Source organism: Magnolia sinica, chromosome 15 (assembly GCF_029962835.1).
Source record: "Magnolia sinica isolate HGM2019 chromosome 15, MsV1, whole genome shotgun sequence".
In the NCBI taxonomy this organism is placed as follows: domain Eukaryota; kingdom Viridiplantae; phylum Streptophyta; class Magnoliopsida; order Magnoliales; family Magnoliaceae; genus Magnolia; species Magnolia sinica.
The window spans coordinates 11,180,906-11,191,821 of record NC_080587.1 but is presented as its reverse complement, the minus strand read 5'-3'; positions in this window follow the sequence as shown (position 1 = coordinate 11,191,821).

Here is a 10,916-nt window from a genome sequence, read left to right as displayed (position 1 = left end):
GAAAGATCTTCGTAACCACTTCTCAGGTTCGTTGATATGTAAATAACTGTCTAAGCTCGTAAACAATTGTGGCCTATTTCACATTGCCAAGTATACAAGTTGTTTGTCATGAATTGGCTATTACTCAGTGTGTACATCTTTGATCTCCTATGCAAGTAAGAATTCTCTATTAAGCTGCCAGTGTCTAGACAATCATTTTCTTCTCCATTGCTTGAATGTGTATTGTAAGTTATGAAAATTTGCCAACATGGCATTCCTATTACATAACTTTATACTTTCTACCAAGTAGTTTTGGTCATCAGGATTTTTTTTATATGATTCTATAGTGCATCAATCTCTGGTTATTATATGTTATTAATTATGATCAGGCTCTATCACGTGGCATTATTTGTGTTGCTAGATCTGAGATGTTTATGTTTTCTACTTGTTTTCCGTGACTGATAATGACTGAATTGGATCACACATATGGTCGCCCACCTGATGATATATTCACGCTTTCTAATTGTTTCTAACATGATGGCCCACCTAATTAGTGGACTAGACTGTTTGTCTTTTCGTTGGGCAAGGACATGTTGAAAGGCGCAGCACACCTTTTAATAATGCTGGCATAAGTGTTGGCTGTACATGAGCTTACACCGGTGTTTGTTCAGCAAACCTCTGCCTTTTTATATATTATATATTAAGAGATGAGAGAGGGAGAGAGGAAAAAGACCTGTAAGAGGTCATCCGTGAAAATACGGAGCCTATGAAGGTAGGCGCAGTTCACGTGAAGACAGTAGGGAGGAAATAACAGAGAGAGACTCGGGAAAAGGACGTGGCTGCGGACGAGCGCGCAACCAGCACAGAGAGAAAGGGACGTGTATTGCTTACTGGGTAAGCGTATAACGTGAAATTTGTGGGTCCCACCGGTGATGTATTTATCTTATCCACACCGTCCATCCATTTTAAAAGCTCATTTTAGAATGCTAGTCCAAAATTGAAGCACATTTAAGGCTTAAGTAGACCACACCATAGGAAAAAGTAGGGATAATGACATCCACCGTTGAAACCTTCCCAGGGCGCACAATGATGTTTATTTGTCATCCAATCTGTTCATATATGGTGACAAAGACATGGATGAAGGGAAATACAAATATTTGGCCGCTTTATTCCCACAATTTCCTATGGTGTGGTCTACTTGAGCTTTGGATATGCTTTGATTTTGGGATAATTGCCTTAAAATGAGCTGACAAAACAGATGCACTGTGTGGATTACACACATACATCACGATTTCCTATGGAGTTTACTCAAGAGTCACTTGGTTGCCAATGGGCCTTTGAGAGAAAGAAGGGTTTACTGACGTGGATCGACGATATTCAATGCCTAACAATGAAAACTTCTCAGAAGCTGCTGGAGTTTTGGGTGGAGCTGATATTTTTTGCATGTGTATGTGACTTTATAAACTTGTTGGCAAATAAACATGGGCCCCTATAAGGTTTCAATGATAGGTGTCATTTTCACCGCTACTTCCTTTGGGGTGGTCCACTTGAGCCCTCGATCTACTTTATTTTTGGGTTTACACTCTAAAATGATATAGAAAAATAGATGGACGGTGTGGATAAAACCTATATATCATGTTGGGCCCCTCGGTTGCCCTTGCCTGTGCAGAGCTCAAGGCGCGGTTTGGTTCAAGTAGTAAGCGACTCATGCCTAGAGTTGGGCATTAAGTCATGTTGAACCAAGTTAGGGTTGAGCAGACTCGATCCGGTTTTGAAATAGACTTGACCCAAACTCGCATGCCTGACCCGATCTGAGTCCGGGTCTGGCTTGGACTAATCCCGACTGAGTCCGACCCGGTCACAAATACGGAGTCGATTTGAGTCGGCCCCAAGTTGAGATGGGTGCAGTGGGTATCCACAGATTGAAATCACAACTCAAAACCTAGGTGCACTAGCTAGAATTGTAGCCTCTTCATCAACTACACAACATCTCATTTGAAATGTCAAATCTGAGTTATATATATGTGTGTGTACGAGTCGAGTCAGTACTGAGTTAGATTTTGGGTCAAGTCGAGTTAAGTTACTGGGTGACCCGAACTCAACTTGGTTTGAGTTTGGATTGGATGAAGTCTACTTGGTCTGCATTGACTAACCCACTTAGTTCGGATCAAGTTGAGTCTGAACCAGTCGAACGGGTCAAGTCATACTTTGCTAGCCCTACTCATGCACACGGCCTTATTGTTATTTTTTTTAAATTATTTTAATCATGTTGTACATTTTATATGTGGGGTGGGGATGTTATGGATTTATGATAGTGGGCCTCATACAGCTGACTAATATTAACTCTTCCATGTGAGGTAGATGCAAATAAATGAAGCCCGGTCAAATTTTTTTATAAGATGTCACATAGGCTTGGATGAAGGGAAAATACAAATTTTAGCCCAATCTAAAACTTTGGTGGCTCGCAAGAAGATTTTAATGGTGGGCGTTTAATCCTCATTTTGTGGCCCACTTGAGCTTTGGATCTGTCTCAATGTTTTTTTTTTCTAATGCACTAAAATTATTTAGAGAAATGGATGAATGACATAGATTACATCATGGTGGGTCTCATATAGCCCTTGCCTAGACCTATTCCTTCAATGCAGGGCAGGACTTGGATGCACAATCCACTTCCTAAAAAAGAAACGAAGAGGTAGATGATTGAGCATTAAAAGATTTTGGTGGGTCACAAAAGTTTTGGATCAAGTTGATATTTCTTATTTTTTATTTTATTTTTTTCATCTAAGTCATGTGATGTGGCCTTATCAATAGGTTTTTAATAAATATTATAGTAGCCCATAGGAAGTTTTTAATAGTGGGTGTTCAATTACCATTGTTCTTGTGGTGTGGTCCACTTGAGATTTTGATTACTTCGTGTTTGGGATCATGCTTTAAAATGAGGTGAAAACTACTGTGCCTGTAGCTCCATAGTCAGGGTCATGCACAAGTTCCACTAGGTGTGCCAAAGAAAGTGTTTGGTTTGAATTTGGTCCTATGGTGTATCTGTGCTAGGTGTGCCAGAACCTAATACAACTCGCTCTAAACCAAACGCCTTTAACATCAAGTGATGAAATATGTCAAGAGATCGAGAATCTAATGGTCTGGCTATCTAATTCAACCACATGTAATTGAAATCAAATGATTTATGAGAAGAGAGTTTGTGTTTCTAATGTGTTCTTCTTACCTTTTAGTCGAAATAATTTAGCCACTATGATAGTAATAATCCATTAATAGCAAAACAGTTCAAGAGTAATAAAAAATAAAAAAGAAATTACATTTGTAAATATTATTAAAAGTAAACACTTACAAATTGAAAAAAAATTAATCCTCAGTGATTCAACAATTGTGGCATGGATAATGAGGTCATGAAGCTACAATCTTCCTTAGTCGAGCGATTAGGGCATAGATGAAGAAAATTACACTAAATGCTGGTCCAGCATATCAACACGGATAGGCATGATTACATTACAACTAAGCTAAAGTTAGTCCAATGTAACAACATAAAAGGATTGAATTAAAATACAACTAAACAAAATTAGTCCAGCATAACAACATAGATGGAATGAATTACACTACGCCTAAGGTAAAGTCGGTCCAACTTAGTAGTGTGGATGGATTGGACTACACTAATACGAAACTAAGATAAGCATCGATCGTTGCGTAATAGAGTTGTGTTGTGTTGGTTGACAATTTCTTATTTCTTTCCGTTTTTCTTCTTATTTATAAAATTTTTGGGTGAATGTTAGGAAAAGATCTTCGTAACCGCTTCCGCTTCTCATGTTTATTGATATGTAAATAACTGTAAGCTCATAAACAATTGTGGCCTATTTCACAATGCCAAGTATATAAGTTGTTTGTTGTAAGTTGGCCATTAGTCATGTGTACATCTCCGATTCCCTATACAGGTAAAAGTTTTCTCTTGAGCTGTCACGTGTAGACAATCAGTTTCTTCTCCATTACTTGAATCGTGTATTGAAAGTTATGGAAATTTGCCAACATGGCATCGCTATTACATAACTTTAAACTTACTTTCTACCAAGTAATTTTGGTCCTAACGATTTCTTTTATACGGTTCTATAGTACATCAGTTTATGGTTATTAGCTGTTATTAATTACAAGCGGGCTCTGTCACATGGCATTATTTGTATCCCTAGATCTGTGTTTACGTTTTCTACTTGTTTTCCGTCACCGACAATGACCGAATTGGATCACACATATGATTCACGCTTTCTAATTGTTTCTAACATGGCGGCCCATCTAATGAGTGGACTAGACTGTCTGTCTTTTCGTTCGGCAAGGACATGTTGACAGGTGCAGCACACCTTTTAATAATACTGGCATAATTGTTGGCTGCATACGAGCTTACACCCGTGTTAGTTCTGCAAACCTTTGCCTTTTTATATATATTAAGATGAGAGAGGGAGATAGGAAAAAGACCCGAAAGAGGTCATATGTGAAAATACGGAGCCTATGAAGGGGAAGCGGATTGGCTGGGATATCTCCCACCACTTATATAGCTGCTGTATTGACGTAAGTAACTTCTGTGACTCTGATCACAAGGTATGTGATATATCCAAACCATTCATCTATTTGGAGAAATAGTCTTAACACTTGAGACAAAAAATAAGACAGATCTAACTATCAAGTGGACCACACTGCAAAAACCAGTGGGATATTGAACGTCTACCATTGAAACCCTTTTGGGGTTGGAGTTTTGGATAATATGAAATTTGTTTTTTCTCTTCATTCAGTTCTTTGTGATCTTATGAACAGATTAGATGGAAAATAAACGTTATTGTGGCCCTGCGAATTGTTTAACGGTGAAGATCATTATCTCCACTGCTATTTGTGGTGTGATCCAGAAGACCTTTGGATATGATTCATTTTTTGGATAATGCTCTAAAATGATCTCTAAAAATAGACGAACTGTGTAGATATAATAAATATATCACTGTGCGGCCCATGTAAGTTTGATCTCCTTTGAACCGTTCGTACAACTCGGAGCTCGAGGAGCCCGCTTCCTACGAAGGTATGCGCAGTGCACGTGAAGACAGTAGAGAGGAAAAGAGAGAGAGAGAGAGAGAGAGAGAGAGAGAGAGATAGAGACTCGGGAAAAAGACGTGGCTGCGGACGTGTGCGCAACCAGCACAAAGAGAAAGGGACGTATATTGCCAACTGGATAAGCGTATAGAGTTAAATCTGTGGGTCCTACCGGTGATGTATGTATCCTATCCACACCGTCCATCCATTTTAAAAGCTCATTTTAGGTTATTAGCCCAAAATTGAAGCACATTTAAAGCTTCAGTAGACCACAGCATAGGAAAAAGTGGGGATAATGAAATCCACCATTGAAACCTTCTTAGGGCCCACAATGATGTTTATTTGTCACCCAACCTGTTCATATATGGTCACAAAGACATGGATGAAGGGAAATACAAATATCCTCGAGAGGTTTTCAACCATGGCCGCTTTATTCCCGCAATTTCCTATGGTGTGGTTTACTTGAGCTCTGAATATGCTTTGATTTTGGGATCATTGCATTAAAATTAGCTGACAAAACAGATGCACTGTGTGGATTACACACATACGTCACGATTTCCTACGGAGTTTACTCAGAGTCACTCGCTAGCCAATGGGCCTTTGAGAGAAAGAAGGGTTTAGTGACGTGGATTGAGTACTCGATATTCAACGCCCACCAGGAGCCACTCGGTAGCCAATGGGCCTTTGAGAGAAAGAAGGGTTTAGTAACGTGGATTAAGTACTCATATTCAACGCCCACCAATGAAAACTTCTCGGAAGCTGCTGAAGTTTTGGGTGAAGCTGATATTTCTGTGCACGTGACCTAATAAACATGGGCCCTAGTAAGGTTTCAATGATAGGTGTCATTATCGCCACTATTTCCTTTTGGGTAGTCCACTTGAGCCTGGATCTACTTTATTTTTGGGCTTATACTCTAAAATGATATGGAAAAATGGATGGACAGTGTGGATAAAACCTATACATCATGGTGGGTCCCTCAGTTGCCCCTGCCTGCATAGAGCTCACCGCACAGTTTGGTGTTAGCAGTAAGCGACTCATGCTTAGAGCTGGGCATCGAGTCATGTTAGACCAAGTTAGGGTTGACCCGACTCAATTTGGTTTTGAAATAGATTTGACTCGGGTCTACCCTGGACTACTCCTGACTGAGTCTGACCCGGTTACAAATACGGAGTCGAGTTGAGTCGGCACCAAGTTGAGATAGGTGCAGCGGGTATCCACGGATTGAAATCACAACTCAAAACCTAGGTGCACTTGCCAAAATTGTAGCCTCTTCATCAACTACACAACATCTCATTTGAAATGTCAAAACTGAGTTATACATATGTGTGTGTATGAGTCAAGCCAGTACTGAGTTGGATTTCGAGTTGAGTCAAGTTGAATCAAGTTATTGAGTGACCCAAACTCAACTCAGATTGAGTTCGGATTGGATGAAGTCTATTTGGTCCAAATTGACTAAACAACTTAGTTCAAATCGAGTTGAGTCTGAACTAGTCGAACTATTCAAGTTGTACTCTGCTAGCCCTACTCTTGCCCATGGCCTTATTATTATTTTTTAAAATTATTTTAATCATGTTGTACATTTTATATGTCAGGTGGGGATGTTATAGATTTATGACAGTGGGTCTCATACAACTGACTAATATTAACTCTTCCATCTGAGGTAGATGCAAATAAATGAAGCACAGTGCTGTCTCTTTCATGTGAGCTCCACCGTAGATACATAAGGTTAATGTACGGGTTGCTTTCAAGAAATTGAGAGTATAAAAATGTCCTTTAATTGAAAGGAGCCTAGTTTTTAATGGCCCATTTTCCGTAACAGTTATAGAACAAGCTTATTCTACAACTACAAGTGTGGGGCTCAACGCAACGATGCATGACATCCACTCCATCCATCGTATGGGCCACTTAAATTTCCAACCGGATTTCAAAAATCAGGCCAATCCAAAACTCAGTTGGACAACAACACAAAACCATGCCCAAAATCCACTTAAACCATGTGGTGTGGCCCACGTGGGTTTGGAATGGTTTGATTTTTGTCCATTCATCTTGTTGGGGCACTTATGATGAATGGAACATATGCATTTACAAAACACAGTAAGCCCCATAAATTCTAGATTGGTTTTATTAGTGCGCATCCCACCTCTTTTCCTGTGTCCTAAAACACATGCTTTGTGTCCGCTGGAGTTTTTCAGCATGGGTGAACTTGAAAGGGCACACTGTATGGACGGAGTGGATGTGGGGCTTACATCAAAGTGGCCCCACATCAATAGTTGTAGACTAAGCTTATCTTGCAATAACTGTACATGTACCAATCTCATTTTAGGAAATGGACCTGAAAGAGTAGTTTTACCTGATTTACCGTTAAAAATTTCTTGTGGGCCACAAAAGTTTCGGATCAAGCTGATAAGTTCAGGTTTTTAATTTAAAACTGTTTTCCTATGATGTGATTCTCGCTGAGGTGGATCTATCTTGCTCCCTTACAATAAAGTAGGGGAAGGAAAAATTGGAGAGAGGAGGGAAAAGGTGTTGTGATAGGGAGTGGGTTAGATGAGACTTCAAACTCACCTAAGGTGGTGTGGCCCTTACCACGAGGCTCACCTTCATGGACGGATCCTTTATCCACGCTGTCCATTTAATTTTTCAAATAATTTTAGAAAATTTTCTAAAAAACGAAGCAAATCTAATTATCAAGTGGACCATACCATAGGAAACAGTGGTCATTAAATGCCTTATTATTTAAAACTTATGACAGTGCACCTTAATGTTTCCATAGTGGTTATTGGCCATCCAATTTGTTGATAAGCCTCAATGTAGGAAAAAAAACAAACACACAAATATCAATTGATCCGAAACTTTTGTGCCCCACTAATGAATAATCACCACTGTTTTCTATGATACGGTCTTGGGAGTGGATTAGGTAGAAAGGCGTGTGTACCATGCCGTAGATGCATATATTCTATATACACCATCCATCAAATAATGGTAATTAATTATCATAGTAATTAAGGGACCATTAATGAGGGGGATGCATGTAAAAATTAATAATAATAATAATAATTAAATGTTATGGTAAGTGACCATTAATGAGCCACAAAAGTTTTGGATCACGCTCATTTTTTTAATTTTATAGGTAAGTCGGGTGTTTAATAATTAATAAACAGTACCAAAACATTACGGAGGGCTCTAGGAAGGAAGGGTGTTCAATCACCATTGTTTCTTATTGTACGGTCCACATGGGAATTGGATCTACTTGATTTTTGGGCTAACTCTCTAAAATGATCTGGAAAAACGGATGGACGGTATGGATATAGAATACCTACATCAAACTAGACCCCACGGTGAGAGCCACACAATCTTGGGTGAAGCCGGGCCGGACCTAATCCGCTTCCGTGCAGGCTACCCGTACAAAGAGAGAGCAGAGTGTGGAGCGGATTCGGTACTTCCCCCACCCGGATTATGAGGGCCACTGTAAGATATATATTTTATCCACACCGTCCATACATTTTTCCATATCATTTAAGGCCGGCACCGAAAAAATTAGGCAGATCCAAGGTTCAAGTGGGCTACACCATAGGAAGCAGCGGTGTTAATGTCACCCACCGTTGAAACCTTCCTTGGGCCCACCTTGTTGTTTATTTTTCATCCAGTCTGTTCACAAGGCAACGGAGACCTGGATGAAGGTAAAACACAAATATCAGCTTGATCCAATACTTCTTTGGCAGGGAAGTTTTCAACGATAAGAGTTTAATTCCCATTTTGTGGTCCACTTGATGGATGGTGTGGATAAAATCCATACATCACGGTAGCGCTCAGAGCCCTAGTCTGTCCCAGCTTCCAGGGTTTTGTGGCCGTGCTTTAAGATGATAGTCGGTGCTTTATGAGCCCCACCATGATGTATATATTTCATCCATGCCATCCATCTATTTTTTCCGATCATTTTATGGTACGAGGACAAAAAATGAGATACATCCCAATATAAAGTGGACCACATTATAGTAAACAGTGTTGAATGATCATCGATCATTAAAAAATTTTGAGAGCCATAAAAGTTTTAGATCAAAATGATATTTATTTTTTAACCGTCATATGCGCCTGTATGACCCAATTAACATATTGGATGTCAAATAAATAGTACAGTGGGCCTTATGAGTATTTTAATGGTGGATATCCTATCACTATTGTTTTCCTGTGGTGTGGTCCACCTGAGACTTATATCAATCTCATTTTTAGGATAAAACCCTAAAATGATCATACGTAAAAATGTATGAACGGAATGAATGAAATACACACATCATGGTGGGCCACAGAGCACCGAACACCAGTCACGGGATTGTGGCCGGAGAGTAGCCACGCCGTTTCCCATGTAACGTGTTTTAGCGAAAACGGATTGGCTACTCCACCGTGCTCAGTGGGCCCCACTTTGGTGTATATGTTTCATCCATGCTGTCCATCTATTTTTATAGATCATTTTATGGTATATAAAAAAAAAGAGATATATCTCAATCTCAAGTGGACCACATTTTAGGAAACAGTTTTGAATGAACGTTGACCATTAAAAACGTTTTGGGGGGCCATAAAAGTTTTGGATCAAGCTGATATTTATTTTTTCCCTTCATCTGGGTCTTTATGACCTAATCAACAGATTAGATGTCAAATAAACACTATAATGGGCCTTAGGAGGATTTTAATGTTGGATATCCAATCATTATTTTTTTCCTCTGGTATGGTCCATCTAAGATTTATATTCCAATCATTTCTTTTATAAATCTATAAAATGATCTTTAAAAATAGATGAACGGAATGGATGAAACACATACATCATGGTAGGGCCCACGGAGCACCGACCACCGGCCACGTGGCTTGTGTCAGGGGGAGTAGCCAATCCGCGTCCTGTTTTAGCACGGTATAATGCACGCTGTTGATGTTGTACAGGGCGCGGATTGAATACTGACAAGGTCAGTAGCCAAATTGCTTCTGAAGTGACGTCACCAAGCTCTCTGGACCCCACCATGATGCATGTGTTGTATCCATAACGTCCAAACATTTTTAGAAATCTTTTTATGGCATTACAAAGAGAATCAGATAGATCTAAAATTCAAGTGGATCCCACCATAGAAACTAGTGGGGACTGTGACATCCACCGTTCAAAACTTCTTAGGGGCCACACTAGTTTCCGATCAAGCTGATATTTTTTATTTTCACTTTGTCTATCTCTGTGTTAACTTATGAATAGGTCAGATCTCAAAAATACATCACGGTGGGACCAATAAATGTTTCAACGGTGAGTGTGACTGCTCCCACGGTTTTCTGTAGTGGGTCTAATTGAAACTTAGATCTATCTCGTTCTCTTTTTAATACTATAAAACGATCTCTAAAAAAGGTTGGACGGTATAGATACAACACATGCATCATGGCAGGGTCCACATAACTTCGTGACGTCACTTCAGTAGCGATTTGGCTACTGAACTAGTCATTATCCAATCCGCGCCCGTACATTATCTTTCACATGTCTCGAGGAAAATAAACGAAGCTCTCTCTTTTACGGAGAAGACGACAAATACATGAAAGATTTCCTGTAATCTACGACTGTGGGCCCAATATGATAGGAAATGACATCCACTCCATCCATCATGTGGCCCACTTATATTTCCTTTATATTCCTAGTCAAGTCGATCCAAAACTCGTTTAAATAAAAACAACGAAAACATGGCTAAATCCACTTGAATCTTGTGGTGTGGCCCACTCGGGTTTGGAATGACCTGAATTTTGTCCATTCATTCTGATTCGCGGGTTTATAAAGACTGTACTGTCTGTCCGCCTGTGGAGCAGATTGCGTCCGAACCCGATTAGATAATAAG